We start from the raw sequence: 22401 nt of genomic DNA, 5'->3' as shown, positions 1-22401 counted from the left end.
CTGAGGCTCGTGGAGGTTAAGTCACTTGGTTGAGATTATACCAAGAGGTGTCACTGTGCTCTGAGCCACAGCAACCAGCACAGTGCCAGGTACAAAGTAGGTTCTCATTAAAGACTAGGTGTGGCTTTTGTCATTGTTAGAACTGACTCAAGTAGGCAAAGTGGTGTCCATTACAGGCTTTTGCCTTAAAAGGAAGATTATTCTAATGGCAGCAAAATGGAGATAATTTAGAGGGGGAGATAATTGTATCACATGTCAGAATCGGCCCAGCATTATTAATCGGTGGTACAGCATAGTTTAGTATTTGATGTTGTCATGCAGCCTTTTTATGTGTGTTTAAAGCTTTGTTAATTATTAAAATGCCTTGCATCTGACATTCTTCATCTTCTTCAAAGGGTTTCTACATTTACTCCCGGCGGTAGCCCTGGACTGGAAAGGGCACACGGCGCCTTCCAGATTTCACAGATGTAAAAGGCGAGACTCCGTGTCTAGCATGGTCCCTTGTTTATATGTTAAAGGACTGGGTGGGTAAGCCTTACGTGTGCTCAGCACCAATGACCAATCTCTGAAGGAACTGGCCTTAAAGCCCGGGCCTCCTGCTGAACTTCCTCTCCTCCTCTCCTACCCCCAGGCGTATGAAGGTAAGATGGCGCACCCAACCAAGACGGCTCGCATGCACCAGCTGCTCAGCGGCGTCATTTGGACAGAGAAGTGCTCAAATAGGCACGGTCGAAGGGACAGGGAAACAGAATGTCCAAGGCCTCATGCAAATCTGGGACACAATAACACAGAAAGGGTCGTTTGAGGATGAAATGAGCTTATATATGTAAGTATTTACACATTGACACATAGCCCATACAAGTCACACACACACACACACACACACACACACACACACACACACTCCTTACTTTGCTCCCAGAGGCGAAAGTGGTCCATTCTTCAGGGTCTGTTAGGAATGAGAGGTTTCAGAGAGTGGGTAACTGCCCTGCATGTTTTCCTCAAAAGATTTAACAAATTCCTTAAAAGAAAGAAACCCGTGTACCCACCACAGTTCAACCCCTCGTCAGCAGTTTTTGAAGTATGGGGCAATCTCCATAAGTAAATGACAATTTGCCAAGGTTACAGACAAACCTATTTGCTAGAAATGTTAATTTTGAGGATATTTTTCAAAAACAGCAGAAAAAAAAATCTTCCTTTGGATTTTAAACTGAGAATACAAGATGTAACATAACCTTTTCTTGATGCCTCAAGATCAGCCTTTTGCTGTTGGTGATCTTTTCCCTGGGCACCTAGGAGCCATTCCTAACTCTACACAGAACAGCCCACGGAAAGGTCTGGGAAGGACATCTCATCTCTAGTAAGTGAAACGACCAGATGTTGGTGTGGCGCTTTGCTTCTTGACAGCTCGTTATACCAACTTCCACCCCCACAGCTACGTTAGATGCAGAAATGTGACTTCCAGAGAAGTGCGAATTCCAGATGCCTCCTTCACTTCCCCTACAGGACCTGGATATGCGCTGGGCTGAGCACACAGGGAACTTGGCAAATCTAAGAGCCCTTGGACTATAAGATGCGTCATTAGTTATTACCACTAAAAAGAGAAGGTGGTACGAAATGACGCCCTAAATGCCAAGGATGAAAAATGCAGGCCAAAGATGCTTCGTCAACAGTGAAACATCGTCAGGTCAGTGGTAAAACAGACACCACTCAGAGATGGGAGCAGTTAGCTGGGGGTGAGGGAGGGGCTGCAGTCAAGGGCAGGGCTCTGTGTAAAGAGTGGGGTAGGAGTGAATTTGGGGTATCGCTGCCACTATGCATTGGTTGCTATGGTCAAAAATGTATTGGTACGTGGGAAGTGTGTTTAGAACAAAATTTCCCACTGACTTATAAAATTTGGGTTCTGGGACATGGAAAAGTGGGCAATTTGCATCAGAAACACGCAGCAGCTCACCTCATGGACACCTTCCAGACTTCCAGAGTCAAAGTGCTTCCTTTTTTAGAACTCAGAGCCTTTCTGGGAATGTCAGGCCCGCTCCTTTCCCATCTACAGGAATGAATGCAGAGAAACCTTATCAGGAGTGCCTCTCGGGAGAGCCTGTCTCTCCTTCCTCTTTGCTGCCTTTGACTGGGGCTTCTGACTTTTCTGAATAAAAGATATCACCCCTCCTTTATGGGTCCTGCTATTTAAAAAGATGTTTAAAAAAATTTTTTTGTGCTAGAACCAGCAAACTTTACAGTGACTGATCCTGACAATGGTAGGTGTTTATTAAACAGTAGGTGCTCATTAGGTGAATGCTCAGTAGACACATGACCAAGTCAGCGGCAGAGTCCTGAGTCCTAGTCCCCACCTCCCGCTGCATCACTGGAAGCACTTAGGGGAGTTACTTAGCCGCTCTCACTTTTCCTTTCCTCATATCAGGAGGTGGAAATTGTCAGCAGGGTGCCTGGCATGTGGAAAGTCTTCAGTTGACGGAAGCTGAGAAACAGTCATTCACTCTTTCATCAGATTTGCTGAAACCCATGGACATAAAGAGGAAGACCCCCGAGCCTGCTCTGGAGGGGCTCAGGGCTCAGGGTGGGAGGCCAGGGTAGAACGCACTGATCGTACTCTGGTCAATGGGGCTTCGGCGGAGGGGGCTCCCGGGGTCTGCCATGGCCCCTCTGCTCCTGAGCAGGCGATGTTGGAGCTGAACAGGCATTTGCCAGGCAGACACATGGGAAAAGAGAAATCCAGGCAGAATAGGAGTCATGCCGATGGGGTGGAGGCTGAGCAAACAGCACTCTGGTTCTGGGGCAGGAGGCAGGGGGAGGAGGTGAGCTAAACAAAGGGGCAGGGAGCCTGACACAAAGGCTTTGTATGTGGGCATAAGGACTTGACTTTCGCCCCATAGGAAGCAGGGGGAGAATGAGTAGGAACTATACACACAGAGCTCTGTCTTCATGTTCACCGTGATGTGGCAGAAGGACTGTCATGTGTGCATGTGCTGGGGGTTGGGGGGAGACCAGGTAGGGAGGTGACTTCATCACTGCTCCCCCAACTCCAATCCCATAGACACACTCCACGGTTCACAACGAATTCATTGTAATGAGTTTACAAATTCTCACCCACTCCAGAGTTGAACATCCAAGCAGGAAGTCCAGATATAGAAAAGTAGGTTACATTTTTTCTTAGTCATCATTTTTGGTATATGTTCCATCCTGACCTTTAAGTCATCCTCTGCCCTCCCCTGCACTAGCCTGCGGCAAGTACCTAAAACCCACGGACAGCAACCCTGGCTCTGAGTAGTTGTCCATTTGTCTCCTCTCCCCCTTAATAACAGCTGCCACTTAGTCATCCAAAAATAGAAGCAGAATGCCTACCACATAGCCGCCCCAAAGTGTAAATTGGGAATAAAAGGGTGAATAATATAACCAGAGTGCCTACCCTCAAGGAATGTTTAGACTGATAGAGAACTTTCTATAGACTGGATGCATTTCTCCCATGTACTGCTCCCAACAATGCTAGAAGATGCAGGTATCATTATCCCTATTCTGGAGATTAGGAAACGGGGTTAGTGAGCTGAGGGGACTTGCCCAAGCACACAAATAGAATTTCTCTTTTGTTCTCAACAACTTTTCTCTTACTCTTCATCATTACCTTGTCAGGAGGGGAACCTCTTTCCTATTGCTGATATCTCCTTTCTGTGGAGGGAACTCCACTAGCAAAACATGACTAACCCCTTTACTCCTTCTAGACCAAGAGGAGTGACTTGAGGTGACTAGTGATTTGGAAGGAAGCTGAAACTGCACACCTAGTCCTTTTCTTTCTTTTCCTTCTGAGACTTGACCTAGTCTCAAAGCACACCTGCTGTCCTCCTCCATGGCCTCCTTCACCCCCCACATCACCAGCAAAAACCATTGCCACTGCACGGTTAAGTAATCTGTTCATAGTTAACTATAGGTTTGAAGTCCATCCCAGGATCTCTATTCTGGAGCGGTACATTGGTTTGCTAGGGCTGCCATAACAAAACACCAAACTGGTTGGCTTAAAGAACAGAAATTTATTTCCTCACAGTTCTGGAAGCTATAAGTTTGAGATCAAGGTGTCGGCAGGGTTGGTTTCCTCTAAGGTCTCTCTCCTTGGCTTGTAGATGACCATCTTCTCCCCGTGTCCTCACGTGGTCTTCCCTCTGTGTGTGTGTGTGTGTGCCCTAATTTCCTCTTCTTGTAAGGACATCAGTCATACTGGATTAAGGTCCATCTGAATGACCTCATTTTACCTTAACCATCTCTTTAGAGACCTTATCTCCACATATCTTCACATTCTGAGGTATTGGGGGTTAAGATTTCAACATATGAATATTGGGAGAACACAATTCAGTCCATAAACATCCAGTAGCTGGATTGTCTCTTTCATGGTTAGACAAGATTGATACAAAAATAATGGGAATGTAAAGAAAGAAGCTATGTAAGGTCTCGGGAATGGATAAACAAATTAATGTGGGAGTTGAAAGAAAGAAGGAATTATCTCGAGCTCCTGGAATGGGGTAGGGCTGTGAAGAAGCTAAAGGAATGTCCATTAGGGTTCTTGGCCATGGGCAAGAGACCAACTCTGGCTTCCATAAGCAGATTATACACACACACACACACACACACACACACACACACACACACACAGTGGGAAGGATAGAAGATTCACAGAATGCAAGAAAAGGATGAAGAAGCTGGCATGAGAAAAACATACAATACAATACAATACAATACAATACAATACAATACAATACAATACAATCAGAAGTCATCCTAGGAGGTCTGGGTAGCAGAAACCCATAGAGAGCCTTCTTCAAATGCCCTTTCCAAAATGAATTCACTCTAGTCACTTCTTCCCTTATAGTACTCCCTTTGAGACTCAGATTCCCAAGATGGGGTACAATGAAGCTGGCTTGAAGCATGTGTCCATTCCTTGGCTTAAGGAGTCCAGGATGCCTGGAGCAAGGCTGCACCCATGGGTGGAAGGGTATTGCCTTGGGGATGAAGGGGCTGTCACCAGGGGAGGGTGAGTAAACGCTGAGTAGGCAAAAACAGCACCACAATGGAATAAGTCATTGTGATATTATAGCTGGGGAAACTGAGTCTTAGCTTTAGGTACAGCTAGTAATTTAAGAGACCTGAGATTTATAAGAAGTTCTGCTAACTCTAAATGATGTGCTCTTTCTAGCTGCCCCATAGTGCATCAGACTGCCCAATTCCTGGGTGAATAAAGGAATATACGAGTAAATATATAAATAAATAAGCAAGCAAACAAGTACATGACAAGGCAAGAATTTTGGAATTTTAATCCACTAAGAAATACAAACTCTCCCGTCACTTCTAAATTGAAGTGAAGGCTGAGGTATGCTTAATAAGAGAGCTTTCTTTGTTTGGTAATCATTAATATTCAAGAGAGGATTTGAATCCACTTAATCTACCTTTTGCAAGAGAACAAGTTCTTGTTTTCCCTCCTATCAAGTCGTCTGGGCCATGACAAGCTATGGAATCTTTGTACACAGCTCAACTCCTGCAGGTGACCTCTGCTTACCTGCCATTTGGATTATTAAGCCACCAGGCAGGGGTCATGTCCAACTCTGTGTTCACAGCAGCACTTGATACATTGGTGGATCTCAAAAAACCATAAATTAACATTAGCAATGTGGATGGGTTTGTCATGGGTATGTAAGCGGGAAGGCTACGGTTCCACGTTTGGGGAAAGATAATTGAGACAGGGTCGGGGGGGGGTCATCAGATCCTGCATCAGTCAATTTATTGGGTATCTACTGAGCCCCCAATTATATGTCCAGCTATGCAAGCCCCTGAAAAGAGAGTAAACGAGGAAGTCAGCAGCGGAGTCTCAGGAATGTTTTATCTTTATAGTTACAGGTTTTATAACTAAAACCTGAGCTCTGGAGCCTGAGATTAAGGGCCAACACACAAGGGCATGTCACTTTCATAGTATTCTTTCCAAAAACCAGCATACTAATTATGAGAAAAACATCAGACAAACCCAGACATTCTACAGGACACCTGGCCAATACTCCTCAAGAAGACTGTCAAGCTCATGAAAAACAAGGAAAAACTAAGAAACTGCAATAGATCAGAGGAGAATGAGGGGACATGACAGCTGAATGCACTGTGGTCCCCTGATCCGATGCTGAAATAGAAAGAGAACAGTACTGGATTGAATAGTGTACCACCCATCCCCTCCAAAATCCATGTTTACCCTGTACCTGAGAATTTGACCTTATTTGGGGATAGGTTCGTGCAGATGTAATTAAGTTAAGATGCGGCCATGTTTTTTTTTAAAAGATTTATTCATTTATTTGAGAGACAGAGAGAGTGAGTGGGAGAGGGGGTGAGGGGCACAGGGATAGAGGGAGAGAGAGAATCTCAAGCAGATTCCACATCCAGCACAGAGCCCGATACCAAGCTCAAGCTCACAACACGGAGATGATGACTTGAGCCAAAACCAAGAGTTGGATGCTTAACCAACTGCACCACCCCAGTGCCTCAAGACACAGTCATATTTCATTAGGATGGCCATAAAACCAGTATGACTGGTGTCCTTATCAAAGGAGAGAGAGCTATACACAGAGACACAGATCAGAAGGAGAGAAGGCCACGTAAAAATAGAGGGAGAGATTGAAGTGATGTGACTACAAGCCAAGGGTCTCAGTCCATTCTGGCTACTCTAATGAAACACCACAGACTGGGTGGCTTAGAAGCAACAGAAATTTATTTCTCACAGTTCTGGAGGCTGGAAGTCCAAGGCCAGGATGCCAGCATGGGCAGGTGAGGGCCCCCATCTGGGTTGCAGACTTCTCGCCATAGTCTCACATGATGGAAGGAAAGAGAGTGCTCTCATGGGCCTCTTTCAGAAAGACATTAATTTCCAAAGACTCCACCTCTAATACCATCACATCGTGCGTTAGGATTTCAACATACAAATTTAGAGGGAATACAAATATTCAGACCACAGCACCAAGGAACTCTGGGATTGCCGGCAACCACCAGATGCTAGAAGAAGCAAAGAAGCTCTCCTCTCTACAGTCTTTAGAGAGAGCATCACCCTCTGGACCCTTTGCTTTTGGACTTCTGGCTTCCAGAACTGTGAGAGAATAAATTCCTATTGCTTTAAGCCACCTAGCTCAAAGTATTTTGTTATGGCAGCCCTAGGAACCTAATGTAAGAACATTAATGGAAAAAAACTACGATGAAATCAACAGAAAGGCTGGATTTTAATTTAATAATAATGTACTGATATGGGTTTCTTAATTTGACAAATGCGCCACCATAATATAAGATACTAACAAAAAGGTATATACCAGGATGCTAGGTGCTATCTTTGCACACTTTCCATAAATACATAATTATTCCAAATTAGAAAGTTTAGTTTGAGGAAAAAAATCCACTTACAGGCCGTATCATCTTTGGATGGTCACTTCCCCAGACTTGGGTCTGCTCATCAATAAAATGGAGATAAGGATAGCTCTACTGAGGGTTGTGTTTAAAATGTGATAATGCGTATGAAGTACTTAGCAGGCACCTCGTTTCCCATTACGATTCTGTCACTTGGTTGATTGGCCAGTCCTTCCAAATTCACGTCACAATGAATCTGCCCCACTCATGCCCTCATCCATGCCATTACTTAAAAACATGATGGAAGAAAAGGCCAGAACTCTTCAGGCTTCTGTGGGATTCAGAGGCAGTATTCCCACTGAACGGGGTACTCTTCAACCCGCTACAAATCCAGCCAGCTCGTGTGTTCTGTCTCAGGCCCAAACCTAGTCACCTATGAATCAACATCCCCCACATGGCCACTAGTTGAATAACCTTAATAAAAAATAAATGAGGTTAGTCTAGGGTAAAACCGATGTTTTCCTTATCTTTTCTAGGTGACCATGTAGCATCATGGTTAGGTAGAGTCAGATTCATGGGGTTCAGAGCTTAGCTTGTACCACTTACTAGCAGCGTGCCATTGGGCAAGTTGGTTGCTCTTAGATTCAGTTCACCCATGTGTCAAATGAGGACAAAAATACCTTCCTCATCAAACTGTTATAAAGGCTACAGTAAAGTGTGAAGCCATAGTGCTTTGCACACAATAAGCATTGGAAATGATTAGTGCGTGTATATACCCGTGTGAGTGTGTGTTTGTGCATTTTCAATGCCTGGTGCAGTGACCGACATATTAGAAGCACAAAAATTGTATGTTTCAAGAAAAAGTCCTAGATAAGTGAGGCTGCTGCGGATTGAAGAGAGACGGTGACTTGACCAGTGTCATAGAGAATGACAGAAGTACCAGTGGGGCTCCAAGGGCACTGATTCTGCAAGGATCTGGGAAATAATCTGATGCTTTTAATTTGCAGAAATGGAAACTGAACCGCAAATAGTCAAGGGGGCTTGCCTGGGGCACCGCAGTTCATTAGTGGTAAATATTATACCTCCATCTTATGTGTCCTAACTCCTAGTGTAGGCTTTTCTCTCCCTCCTCTGGACGGTGCACAGCACCTAGCAAAATCTATGCATAGCACATCCAGCCTGCACTTAAAGGGCTGACTGTTGATATGTAGCAGCTTGGAAATCAAGAGCAGCTCTGAGAGTTACCAGACCTTTGAGTAAGGGCACTGAGGATGGGGACAGTAAAGCCAGGGCAGCTTTGATTGAAGCACAGTGCTTTGCTAAAAGACCAGTGGCTCTATCTTCACGTAAATACTGAAAAAGGCACAGTAATCCCAGAGGCTTCGGCAGCGTGCATCACAGCTAAGCAGTATTTTGGCAACTCAGGGAAGCACCCCGAATGTTCCAGGTCTGTCTGAATTTTGAGCAAATCATTTCTTCTAGCTATGTTGCAGTTAATACCAGAAATGATGGTGCCAGAGAATTTCAAGATACTTCATGGTTTTCAAAAAAGATGTTTTGGCTCTTAGTCATGGTCTCATCTGTCCCTCTCGAGAACCTTCAGATTATTATTGTTATTATATTACAGCTCCTATATTATAGATAAGAAGACAGGCTCCGTAAGATGGAGTGGTGTTGTTATATATATATAAATATATATAAATATTATCTATATAAATTTATAAATATTATCTATAAATTTAATAAATATATAAATATTATAATATTACATAATTGTTGATAAGGAAAATAGTTGTTCATATTTGCTGAGCCTGTATCACTGTCCCAAGCATTTTTTTAAGATTTTATTTATTTATTTGAGAGAGAGAGAGAGAGAGAGAGGCCGCGGGCATGACTCGAGGGAGGGGCAGAGGGAAAAGCAGACTCCCTGCTGAGCGAAGAGCCCCACATGGGGCTCAGTGCCAAGACCCTGAGATCATGACCTGAGCCTAAGGCAGACGCTTAATGGACTGAGTCACCCAGGCACCCCTGTCCCAAGCATTTTAAGAGTATTTGTCATTTAATTTTCACACACATCTGTGAGGCTGTTGATATTGTTATCTAGTTTTATTACAAGCCACAGAGACGTTAAGCAATTTCCCGGAACTCACTCAGCGAGGAAGTGGAGGAGTCAGGATGTGAACCCAAGCAGTCTGGCCCCAGAGCCTGTGTTCTTACCAGGAAGTAACAAACCCGGCCTCCCTGCTAAACAGTGAGCAGGTGAGACACAGATGCTCCCTTTTCCTTAAAGAGCTCCCAGACTAGTTTGAGGAAACTGAGATGTAAATTAGATCATTAAAATTTAGGCAGATAAAAAGTATAAGGGGCACTATCACAGCAATGACAGAGGTGACTAAAAATCGATATGGCGGAGATTGGATTAAAACCCAGGCTTCCTGACTGCGTAATCAATATTCATTCTTTCCTTCATTCAATAAACACTTAATAGTAAGTGTTAGAGATTGGAAATAATAATGACGATAATAAAAAGACATTGTTCTTCTGAAGAACCAGTTACAGTCCAAAGAAAACATTTCCCGACCTGCTTCGAGCCTACAGCCTTCGTTTCAACATGAACGCAGCAAGAGTCCTGCGGTCACCAGGGGACGTGAGGACTCTAGCTCTCCAGTGCCCTCCCCTCCCCCTCTGTCCCCTTACTCCCCCCCACCCCCCAGCTCTCCTCGGAACATGATGAGGCACCTAGGGCCATTCCATTCCAGTCACATGTGGCCTGATTTAATATAACCTCAAGCTCCATCGCTTTCACAAATGCAAACTTAATTGGGGCCCCTCTAATCCCCTTAGAGATTTCTTCTCAGTAACTGGGTGTTGGCCCTGCTCCCTGGTGGAGGGTCTGCAGCCGCCTTCCGCCGGCACATTCTTCCAAAGTAAGCTATAGTTGGGGGCCAATCCTCGCAGGAATGTCTATGAAGGATGCGGTCAGACGTCCTACACCTACTCCCTTGGGGGTCAGAATCATCTCAGAATATACTTTCCCCAATGTTTTGAGGAGAGAACACATGAGATTACAATTCGAAAATGCTAAAGATGGAGTTTCATACCTAAAATAACTCTTAAAATGCAGCTATAAATTCCACTATCAAGCTCAGAGTGCGTGAGGTAAACCTACAAAATATGCCTGCTTCGACAACGTGACTTCCAAATACGGTCATAGTTCTTCCCTTCTTCCAAGTAATCGCCGGAATACCCACTTGGCCTATGAGCAGAAAGGCCAAAACTTGAGGGGTCCCTAACACTTGCTGTTAGGAGTCCACCACCATATTCATTCCATCGAAAGGGGAAGGGAGGGGAGGATGTTGATTCTGTTTTTAAATATCAAGAGGGGAGAGAATGCATATCTGAGGTGACAACTATCAGTTCCTCTCGCTGTGCACACTTCATGCATGTCCACTGCTGCTACGATGACCTTGTTGACCTAGGTCATTGACCAGAGCACGGAGAATCCCCAGGTTGGACAAGCTTGACCACATGGCCCTATAGCTTAACCAGTGTGCCTGGGTCCAGCTTAGCCACCTACTTTGCCAGACCCAGCTGTGCCTTATTCCTCTCCACCTGGAGTATTTCCATGAGCCTGGGCCACCTATCCAGACCACCTCTCTCGGGGTCTTTTCGATCTCCTTCATTGGGCTTCAGCTGGGCCACCCTGGTCCATCGTGGCCTATCTTCCAAGCTTCATCTTTTCCTGGCTTCTTTCTGTCCTTGGGCTATTAATGCAAACTGGCCCTCCGTTTCCTCCTGGGAGATCAGTGTTGCATACCCGAGGTCTCGGTGATGCACACACCTTCACCGAGGCTGTGCCCCCGCAACCACCGCTACTCCTCCTGGATGCCTGGGCATTCTGGCTGTGCCACGGAAGGCGTCATGAAAGCCTTTCCTCTGAACAGAGATCTCCCTCAGGACTTTTGTCACTACATCCAGTTCGAGAATAGACGGGCACATTTTTCAGGATCGCCCTCATCATTTCCACCCTGATGGCAGCACGTGCATGCAGAAAGCAACAGGTGTTGGAGGGCGTGAGTGGGACGGTCTGCTTTTCATCAGAGCACAGTGAGGCGTACCATCCTCAGTGTCACCCGAGCAGCGTGGACTCCACGTTGGACAAACGGGAAAAGCCAAGGAAAAAGCACAGAGGGAAAGCCACAAGAGCGCGGTGATTACAGATGACCTCGTCCACTTTTTTCTCCTCTGGCCTGGAAGCCAGGCAATGAGGAGCCCACTGGCCTGTGCTGATCCTTGGACCTGCAGCAGCGGACCTCAGGGGCGAGACAGCAGAGAGCCGAAGAAAGGCTCCAGGACGGAATTTCTACCCCAGCATCACTCACGGCCACATGGAGCCAGTGGTCCTCAAATGTGAACCCTCGAGGCTACGGGGCTGCTGAAGCCGCTGCTGTGAATTCAGAGGACAAATGTGCATGGGCAAACTGCGCTGTGGTGCTGAGAGCCGTGGGTCCTTATCTGTGTTTGTTCCAGAAGCCCAGGCAGCTGCCTTCACCTGCTCGTCTTTTTCCAGGGTCCTCCTGGTCAGATAAATCAATTAAAAACATCAACTGCCGGAAGAAGACAAACACAGGCAGCAGGAGAGGGCCTGGCGGGCCAAGTTCTGTTTAGTCACTCCGGGTTTCTAAGCACGTTCCAAAAATATAACCCCCACCACCGTGGCAAACCTGCTTTTGATGAAACACAATGTACAATCTCTAATGTTGACACAGAACAGATGGGACTTTGATTTTTTTTTTTAATCTGTTCTTGATAGAAGAGAGATCGGCACAATGGATTTTTTTTTCTTGATTTGGAGTTGTTTTCTTTCTTTCTTTTTTTTTTTTTTTCTTTATCACATGCACACCTAACACTGAGAGTCCTTTGGTTCTCTCTCCTTGCTTGTCATTGATCCCTTCTGTAACTGGGAGTCTCTGGTGGACTGGGCCTTGCTTTTCTCATCAACCAGCTGGGATGAAGCTTACTGCCCCCCCCATGTCCCTTCCATCTGGCTCAACAGAGCAGTGGTAGGAGCTGCACACCAAGAGGGTCCTCAGACTTACAGACAGTGAGATCCTGGCTTGTCATCAATGATCTACAAAGCGATGGCTGAACAGGGGTCACGCGGGGCAGTTGGCCTCACCTACCCCAGATATTGCTATAATCCTAGTGACACAGTGGGCATGCCATGAAAAATTGGCTTCAAGACACGTTTCAACAGATTGTAGCCCATAAGCCCTTCCTAACCAGGCCTTCCAGAGCCGACCCTGGTCACAAAATATCCTCTTTACCCCTCCCTGGGACTGCCAACAGAGATCCTTTGAGCATGGTCTAGCCATGGAATGTTCTTTGGTGGGGGGATGTCCACCCCCACATGATTCCATTCCCATAGCAACAGCTGCTATAGGGGCCGAAGGAACGGACACTGGGAGACGGTGTCTGTTAACTCCTACCGTAGTAACTCCAAATTGTTTGATTAGATGATAACAGATACAACTAGATAGTTGCTGAACCCCCATGTCAAATTTAACGTACTCTTAGACTTTAATTTCCTCCCACCAAAAAACATCCTTCAAGGAAAAAAAATTAAAAGAGAGAGGGAAGAACAGAACAAGGGACTCTACCACTTGGGTAGTGGATTCTCTGCCCTATGCTGAGTCTGGCCTTTAGTCTCAACTGGACAGGTTCCCCAGGTCACTGGATTGATTCAAAGGAAAAAAGGCATCGTGCTGGGGAGTGGGAATGCAGGTTTCCCTCGTCTTCCCAAGTCCTGCTTACTGTCCCCCCACTCTCAAGGGCTTGCTGGGGTGGCAGGAGGCTGGGGAGGTTTACTGGTTTAGGAAACTGGCAGGATTCCCGCCTGAGTCTCGTCTCTTATGGGCATCCATGTTCCAGTCTCTCCCACACAAATTAAATTGCCCTAACCATTTTTCTGAAAGAAAAATCAGAAAATAGGAATACCTCTCCAAAAACCATTTTTGCAAAGAAAAGGACAAGATCATACAGAAATTTTTTTTACAAAAAACAAAAACCTGAAATCGCTCTCCTAAAGAGATATATGCACCTCCATGTTCACTGTAGCATTATTCACAATAGCCAAGACATGGAAACAACCTAAGTATCCACCGATGGATGAAAGGATGAAGAAAAGGTGATACACATATTGTGGTCTATATTATTCAGCCACAGAAAAGGAAATCCTGCCATTTGTGATAACATAGGCGGACCTTCAGAGCATTACACTTAGTGAAATAAATCTGACAGAGAATGACAAACATGGTAGGATCTCTCATCTGTAGGACCTAAAACAAACAAACATGAACTCATAGAAATGGAGAAGAGATTGGTGATTGCCAGAGGCAAGATGGGGCATGAGCTGGGAATGGGGAAATGGGTGAAGGTGATGAAAGGTCCGAACTTCCAGTTATAAGATAAATAAGGTCTGGGGTCTAATGTAGAGTATGAGGACTATAGAGAACAACGCTGGTTGTATATTTGAAAGTTCCTGAGAGAGTGGATCTTAAGAGTTCTCATCACAGGAAAAAAAATTAGCTATGTTATAATTCTCATCATGAAGAAAGTTACCATTTTGGGGCACCTGGGTGGCTCAGTTGGTTAGGTGTTCAACTCTTAATTTCGGCTCAGGTCATGATCTCAGGGTCGTGAGACCAAGCCCCACATCGGGCTCCATGCTGGGCATGGAGCCTGCTTCAGATTCTCTCTCTCCCTCGCTCTCTGCCCCACCCCCCCTTAAAAAAAGTTACAATTTTTCATCATAAAAAATTATAATTTCTCATCACAAGAAAAAATTGGAACTATGTTGCAATTATTACACTATGTAGATGTTAAGGATGTGAATTAAACTTATTGTGGCAATCGTTTCCCAATAGATACATATATCAGATCATTATTTTGTACACCTTCAACTAACTAATACAATTTCATATGTCAATTATAGTTCAATAAAACCAGACAAAAACTTACAGAGGGACAGAAAAGATTGCTGGGTTGTCTTATTTTGTGAGTTAACTCCAGAAAAAGAAGTCTATTTCTACTTATATATTTCACATGCTTTGGAAGCATGTCCTCTTGGTGACTCTATTTCCCAGACTCCATACCATGTATAGAAACAAGAGGACACTTGTCATTTTGTTTGCCATGTTGGACAGCAAGCACCATATAAAAGATACTCAGTAAGTGTTTTGGCATTTAAAAAAATGTTTTAACTGCCATTATTTAGTTAATGAGCATTTAGTAAACAAGCAGCAGCAGGAGGAAGAGAATGACGACAGCAATGATGGTGACCTTGGAGTAATGAAGAGAAAAACAAGATAGACAAATAACCCATGTGGGGTAGGGGTTTTCTGATGAGTAAGTGTAAGTAAAATGGGAGCGCCAGGGCCTGGATTCAAGCCCACTCTTACCACTTAGGATGGTTATTTGGCAAGTCGCGTTATGTCCCATGTTCACTTTCTTCAACTTTAACACGGACATGTGATTCTTCACAAACTGCGAAAATCAAATGAGAAAACTATATGTGAAAGTACTTTGTAAAAGCATTTGTACAGGGCGCCTGGGTAGCGCAGTCGTTAAGCGTCTGCCTTGGGCTCAGGGCGTGATCCCGGCGTTCCGGGCGTTCCCGGTGTTCTGGGATCGAGTCCCACATCGGGCTCCTCCTCTATGAGCCTGCTTCTTCCTCTCCCACTCCCCCTGCTGTGTTCCCTCTCTCGCTGGCTGTCTCGCGGTCACATAAATAAATAAAAAATCTTAAAAAAAAAAGCATTTGTACAAATATAAGGAGGTGATTTTGCTAACAATCATAAAGACTACATAGGTCACTCAACATCCACTCAAGTGTTAAGACATCATAACTAGAAACTATCAATAAGAATGTGGAATGACCAAGAATGATATATTCTTTTTTTTATTGCTGTGTAATAAATGACTACAAACTGAGCTACTTAAAACAACACCCGTTTATAATGTTACAGTACTGGAGGTCAGGAGTCCAGGCAGACTCATCTGGGTTCTTTGTGTGGGTCTCACAAAGCTGAAGTCAAAGGTATCACCTGTACTAGGTTCCTATATGGTAACTCTCAGGAAGAATGGCTCCCGAGCTCATTCGCATTGTTGCCCAAATTCAATTCCTTGGGTTGTAGGACCGAGGTCCCCATTTTCTTGCTGACTATCAGCAAGGTACCACTCTCAGCATCTTGAGGCTGCTCTCAGGACCTAGCCCCCTGGCCCCTTCCTTTTCAACAACCTTCCTTATATCGTACTCCCTCCCTCTGCCTTCCTCCTCTACTACCGCTGAAAGAAAACTCTGCTTTTAAAGTGATTAGATTAAGTCCACCAGGACAATTATTTTGAGTTCAATGTCAACTGATTAGTAACCTTAATTACACCTGGAAAATCCTTTCTGACATGAAATGTAACATAATCATGAATGCGATGTCTCAACACATTCACATTCCTGGGGATTAGGGCTGGACATCTGGGGAAGGAGGCATCTTAGAATTCTGTCTACCACAGATTAGGAACCCTTTGGAGGAGAGCTTTGAATCCGTACATTATGTTTCTCCTCATTAAGACTCAAGGATCCCATTCATATACTCTCAGTGCGTAGCACCATTCCTTGTACACAGCAAGTGCTTAATGTGGGTTTGTGAAATAGAGACATGAGGCTTCTTTAGGTAAATTTTCCTTGAAATCTCAGCTTTCATAAGGAAAATAAGGAAAAAAGTGTTTTTCATCTTGCTAATAATTGTACTGTACTCACCTCGTGCCTCTGCCACCTAGCAAAATACCCCACATATCGCGGACCCACGATAAATCATGTTGAATGAAGGAGTGAATGAAGGAGTTGAAGAATTTTCCACTTAGGCTTAACTAATAATCTCCTTTGATATCTGTATATCCAGCTAAGTTCTTTTGTTTTGGTTTTTGGGAAGAGAGGATACTAGGGAAAGCTCAATAGGAAGATTTTGTTTTTCATTTTACCTTTTAGATGCTTTTTTTAAAACAGTTTCTTCAAGGATTTGTTCCACTATGATCTACTTATACTGAATAATGCTCTTCCCCCTCAACACGGGGAACGGGACTTCCAGACAAGAGGGAGATATGCATAGATCAAAGTAGAGTTCTGGGGGCGCCTGGGTGGCACAGCGGTTGAGCGTCTGCCTTCGGCTCAGGGCGTGATCCCGGCGTTGTGGGATCGAGCCCCACATCAGGCTCTTCTGCTATGAGCCTGCTTTTTCCTCTCCCACTCCCCCTGCTTGTGTTCCCTCTCTCGCTGGCTGTCTCTATCTCTGTCGAATAAATAAATAAATAAATAAATAAATAAAATAATTAAAAACAAAACAAAACAAAGTAGAGTTCTGCCTGAGGCATCAGAGGGCACCTGAAACAACGGCCAACTCCAAGAGCCTTCTCAGAAAGAATTTAAGAGCCTTACCATTTTGCTAAGGAATCTGAGTGCACAGGGCATCATAACAAGCTAGATTCCAGCTCAGCTAAAAAGTAAATGGCTCCTACCAGACAAAGCACAAAAATACTTCCATTACCCATCCATGAAAATAACAAAGCCTCCACACTGTTCGAAGCTTCTTCTTTGAAAGCTGGATTGACAGATATTGGATTGAAGCAATGCAGCTTAATATCAAAAACGACAGCTGGCAATGTAGCAGGGAAACACAACCCACCTCGCCGTGGATAAATCAATGTTCTTCTCTGAGCCATTACTGCATTAGCGACTGGTTATTACTTAAAAATAAAAACTTGCAAATGTATTGGCTACACCTTCATCAGACTGTCTCTCTGGAGGATTCTTTTATGATTCTTCTGTTTTCCAAGTTGCACTGAACAATTTTGCATTAACCATATCCCAGCATATTCTGCTTACTAAACCAAAGCCATTTACATAATGGGTAATTTCACACACACACACACACACACACACACACACACACACACACACACACACAAATTAGCTAAATATACATGTAAACAAATCCTTGCTGAAGTTTGGATACTCTTGGAAAATGCAAAATACTTAGACTGTGGGGGAGGTGGAAGATGGGAGTAAGGTGTATACATGTTACACCTTTCCAAGTTAAAGAACAAAATAGATTAATATTATCTAATATTTATAACAGCATTTGCTACACTACTCTAAGCCCTGTATTTGTATTAATTCATTTCATCGGCACAGCAACTCTACAATGTAGGCATATTATTATCATCATTATCATCATCTCCCACTTACAGATGGACCTCTGATGCTGAGAGTTCAAACAGCAAAGAGGGGCATTGAACTCAGGAAGACTTCATTATTACGCTCTGCTACTGCTAGTATATTAAATATATCATATATATATGATGAGAGAGAGAGTCAACCTCCTAGGGATAATTAATGCGAGGATTAGTCATTTCCTCATTCAAAAGATATTCAGTGAGCATCTGCTCTATGCCAGGCATTGTCCTGAACAATGAACAGAACAGACAAACCTCTGCCCTCAGGAAACTTCCTCTCTAAAGTGGGGAATGGACAATAAACAAAAATGTAGCAAACTATACAGACTCTCCAGCCACTGAAGCGGTGGAGAGTGGACCTCTTCACTGGGCTGATGGGGTACAAGCCTAACCCTTGGGGTGAAAAAGCCACTGGGACACATGGACATATCATAGAAATCATGCTCTCACATCTTTCTCACACTTGGAAAAGTTAAGTTTGAGTCCCAGGACACCATGTGTAGTGAGTGATGTTGGCTGTGGTTTGCAGGTCTGTTCATGGGACCCTCGGGTCAGTGGTCTTTTGAATGGAGATGCTCAATAAGTCATCATTTCCTAAGCTGCCTGCCTGCAAGTGAAGAATCTTCTTTTCTTTAGGTTTTACATTATGGCTGGCTTTAGTCCAATGATCAAAGAAAAGTTGGCTGAGATGGCAACTTGATGCCAGGTACCAACTGCAGAAGATGATCTATCAAGACATCACCTCCGTGCAGAGAATTGCTCTCTCTCAGAGCTGGTCAAGGTCATCCATAGAAACATATCAGGAGATGCCATCCCAGGAGAGGGGCTGATGAGTTCTTTTAGCAAGATGTCACTTTCTATTGTCATAATCGAGCTGGGTGATTTTAGACAAGTTGAATAACCTCTTTTTTCCTGGTTCCTCATCTGCAAGATGGGGCTAATAGGGATCCTATTTTCCAGAGTGATCATAAGTGTTGAGACAGCATACTTGGATGTTTGAATTAGATATCTCAAATTAAACAGATCCAAACACACCCAAATTAAACATAATGATTCTGGTTTTCATCTCCAAACTACCCTTACCAGCCTTCTCCATTTCAATAAATGGTAATTCCATTTTTCAAGGGGCTTAGTCTAAAAACAAGCCAACAAAAAAAAATTTTTTTTTAATTAAAAAATAAACCTTCTGGAATCTTTCCCCCCACCCTATATGCCTTGACAAAATTCTGTCACCTCAATCTTGAAAACTGTCCAGAATCCAACCACCTCTCACATTTACCTGCTGGAACTCTGTTCAAGTCACTGTAATCTCTCACTGGATTGTTGCCATGACTACTTAATGGTCTCCTTGTTTCCATCCTTGGCCCTCAATGGTCAATTCTCAAAGCAGTGACCAGCAGAATCCTTTAAAAACATAAATCAGCTCAGGATACTTCTCAGCCCCAAACCCTGCAATGGCTTTCCTCTCTCACACAGAATAAACTCAAATCTTTACACTGGTCTATAAACACTACACACTGTCCCTCCCTCATCTCCCTCTAACTTTGTGTCACCTCCCACACACTCATCAGGTCATAATGGTCTTCTTAATATTCCTTGAAAAAGCCATTCATGCTCTTGCCTAGGTCCATCCTTTCCTGTTGCTTTTCCCTCTACCTGGAATCAGCTCTTTCCCTGGGTATCCACATGCATGCCCCCCACTCCTTCAAGGCTTTCTCCAAAGTCACCTCTTAAGCTAGGCCTTCCTTGAACATTCTGTTTGAGTTTCCAACCACCAACCCTCCAGGCAAGCACACACATGCATTTCTCACCCTTCTTCCCCGTTTTTTTCCCCCTCCATAGTATAAAACCTCCATTGCCTTCTAATATAATTGACAAATATTTACTTTTTAAATGATTTGTTTCTCCTCACTAAAATGAGTTTCACGAAGGTAGAAATTTTATCTATTTTGTCCACTGTTATACCTCTGTCACCCAGAACAGGGCTGCTCAGCACTCCTGACGTTTCGGGCAGGATAATCCTTTATCACAGAGGCCTGCCCTGTGTTTTGTTGAGGGTTTAGCCGCATCCCTGGCCTCTGCCCATCAGCTGCCCTTCCCCAGTTACAGCAAGCAAAATGTTTCCAAATATTGCCAAATATCCACCCCCCAGAAAGCAAAATCTCTCCCAGTTGAGTATCACTGATCTAAACCAATGCCTAATACAAGGCAAATGCTCAATACATATTTACTGAAAGAATAAGTCAAAGTGAAAGGAGTTAATATCTTAAGTACATAGAACAGTGCTGGACACATAGTAAGGACTCAAAAAACGTTAATTATGATGAATGCGTTATTTTTTATTTTTATTGTAATTGCTGCCTTGTTGTCTACATCTAAATAAACTATGGAGACAACCAAACTGTATTATGTAGAGCGCTAGGACTTGATACAGACTTCATCTTTAAAATATATTTGAATTATTTTAAAAACTGCAGTACAAAGCCTCACACTGAGAGGTGTTAACACATTGGCTACCACCAATTCATTAACTTGTGTTGCCACGTTAAATTGTTTTGCGCAGACCTCAGAATACATCATCTTCTGCCATCTCTGTGCATATATTTTAACTTCTTATAAATGTGTCGCTGATTCGGAAGGCTATAGTTTGGCACTGGTGTTTATTTTTATTCCTGTCTATTCCTGTCGGCTCATGTAAAACTGTTCAAGCAAGTATTCCATGGTGCAGTTGTATCAAACGTACACTGATTTAATCTGGCCAAATTCAACTATACACGCTTGGCCAAAAAAATAGAGAGAAAGCATAATTTTCATTCAACATGGACCCCTAAATGCAAGCCAATTACTTCATCTGGTGTTCAACTAAGCAACAGCAATCTGTTCTACCCTGGAGGAACAATTGGCTATATTAGACTTAGCAGGAAAAAAATGGGAAACTCTACACAAAACCGATATACCATATTTTATGGGAGATCTAGGATATTTTTCATGGCCAAATTTGACCATGTATGTTATAGTTCTTTTTTATCTACAGTCTCGAAATCCAAAAAGTCTTTGAAAAATAGCATTGTGGAGGAACGCATTTGGCAGCAAACTCCTAGAGGTAATTTATGGTCATTGGTTTCCCAGTGTGTTTGATTATGCGATGCTGCCCCAGACCCTGCTGACGGTGTGACAAAGGAGAACACACACTCCTTCCTGCCTTATGAAAATTCTGATTTTCAAAACACATGTGGCCACACAGCTTCAGGGGACAGACTGTGGACCAGCGCCTGGTTTTCAATTCACTTGCTACTTTCTACCCTGATGCCTGAATAGGATGTTACCTGGTGGTAGAGCAATACCACTGGTATGTCCCCCACCCAGGGCATGCTCCCTGCTTGTGTCCCTCATGTCACAATGATAATCATGAGCGAAGGCTAATATAGCATTTAGGTAGTTTTTGTGCTTAATGTTAAGTTTGGGGTACTTACCGTCTCATTTTTGTATTTACAACATCAAATTAAAGTAGTTATGGTATAATCTGTTAAGCCACTAACCACAAGGACTAAATATACTAAACACAAAGTCTTATTTATTTTTATAAAATTTATAAGCATCATCATTGTCATGGCTGGTGGTTCATCTTTGAAATCAAATTTCTTACTAGCGTTCCTTCACACTGCAGTAACAGTGTATTTGAAGAGCATCCTGGGATTACAAGGCAAACTGTTAAAAACTGTCACATCTGCTCACACATGTATCCTCTTATTTGCTCAGTGCAGACTTTATCAAACAAAACCGATAAGCCACTAGCCAGACGGATTAAGTAAAGGAAAGAGAAGACATAAATGACCAATGGCAGAAGTGAAAGAGGGAATATCGTTACAGCACCACTAAACATGAAAAGGATAGGAAAGAGTATTTTAAACAACTGCATGCCAATAAACCTGAGGATAAATGGACACATTCCTTGAAAGACACAAACAACCAAAGCTTACTAAAGAAGAATTCGATCATTTGAATAGTCTTGTATCTATTTAAAAAAATTGAATTCCAAGTTATGTCCTTACCAATTGACCCTAATGCTTTCATTTTTGAAATCTAGATTAAACATTTAAGAAAGAATGCAAAGGAGTAGTAGAGATCTTTTGGGGGTTGAGCAGAAATAATCTGTATCTCAATTGTGGTACAAGTTCCATAATACATACATCTTTCAAAACTCTTCTAATTATACACCTAAAACAAGGGTTGAATTTTACCATATGTGAAATATATCTTAATACACCTGAATAAAGAAAGAGGGAGGAAAAAAAGAAAAGTGGAAACTATCTGGGGACCAAGTACGCAGGCCGTGTGAAACAGCAAAAACCAGTGTAAGAATGTTCAGATGACAAGTCCACAGAGGGTTCTCAGGCAATAAGGTCTAGACAGTTGTGGGTTTCACACCAGTTTGGGTAGAGGTCCTACCCGCAAGCACAAGCTCCACCAAAAACCACCACAAAGTCTTGCCTTCGACTCTCCACCTGGCAGGCCCTAGAACACAAAATCAATCTAACGTCTGGTAGTTTTCCTTTCTTTTTTTTTTAAATTTAAATTCAATTAGCCAACATATAGTACATCATCAGTGTCAGGTGTAGAGTTCAATAATTTATCAATTGCATGTAACACCCAGTGCTCATCACATCACATGCCCTCTTAATGCCCATCACCAAGTTACCCTGTCCCCCCACCCGCCTCCCCTCCAGCAACCCTAAGTTT

At 43.5% G+C, this 22401-nt stretch overlaps 1 protein-coding gene across 16 annotated transcripts in view; it reads right to left on the bottom strand.

Annotated features, from left to right (window-relative positions):
• LRATD2 (LRAT domain containing 2) overlaps window positions 1-22401 on the bottom strand; it is a 338474-nt gene that overhangs the window by 236548 nt on the left and 79525 nt on the right. For 15 of the 16 annotated variants that reach the window (XR_015725702.1, XR_015725689.1, XR_015725691.1 and 12 more), the window contains one exon: window positions 14835-14919. The exons of the other annotated variant lie outside the window; for it this stretch is intronic. The gene's annotated coding sequence lies outside the window, so the exon portion shown is untranslated. The remainder of the gene's footprint in view (window positions 1-14834; window positions 14920-22401) is intronic. 16 annotated transcript variants of the gene reach the window in all.

Source organism: Ursus americanus, chromosome 9 (genome assembly GCF_024610735.1).
Source record: "Ursus americanus isolate L20-20 chromosome 9, mUrsAme1.1.p, whole genome shotgun sequence".
NCBI lineage: Eukaryota > Metazoa > Chordata > Mammalia > Carnivora > Ursidae > Ursus > Ursus americanus.
The sequence above is the reverse complement of the archived record's forward strand: the minus strand, read 5'-3'. Positions and strand labels throughout refer to the sequence as shown.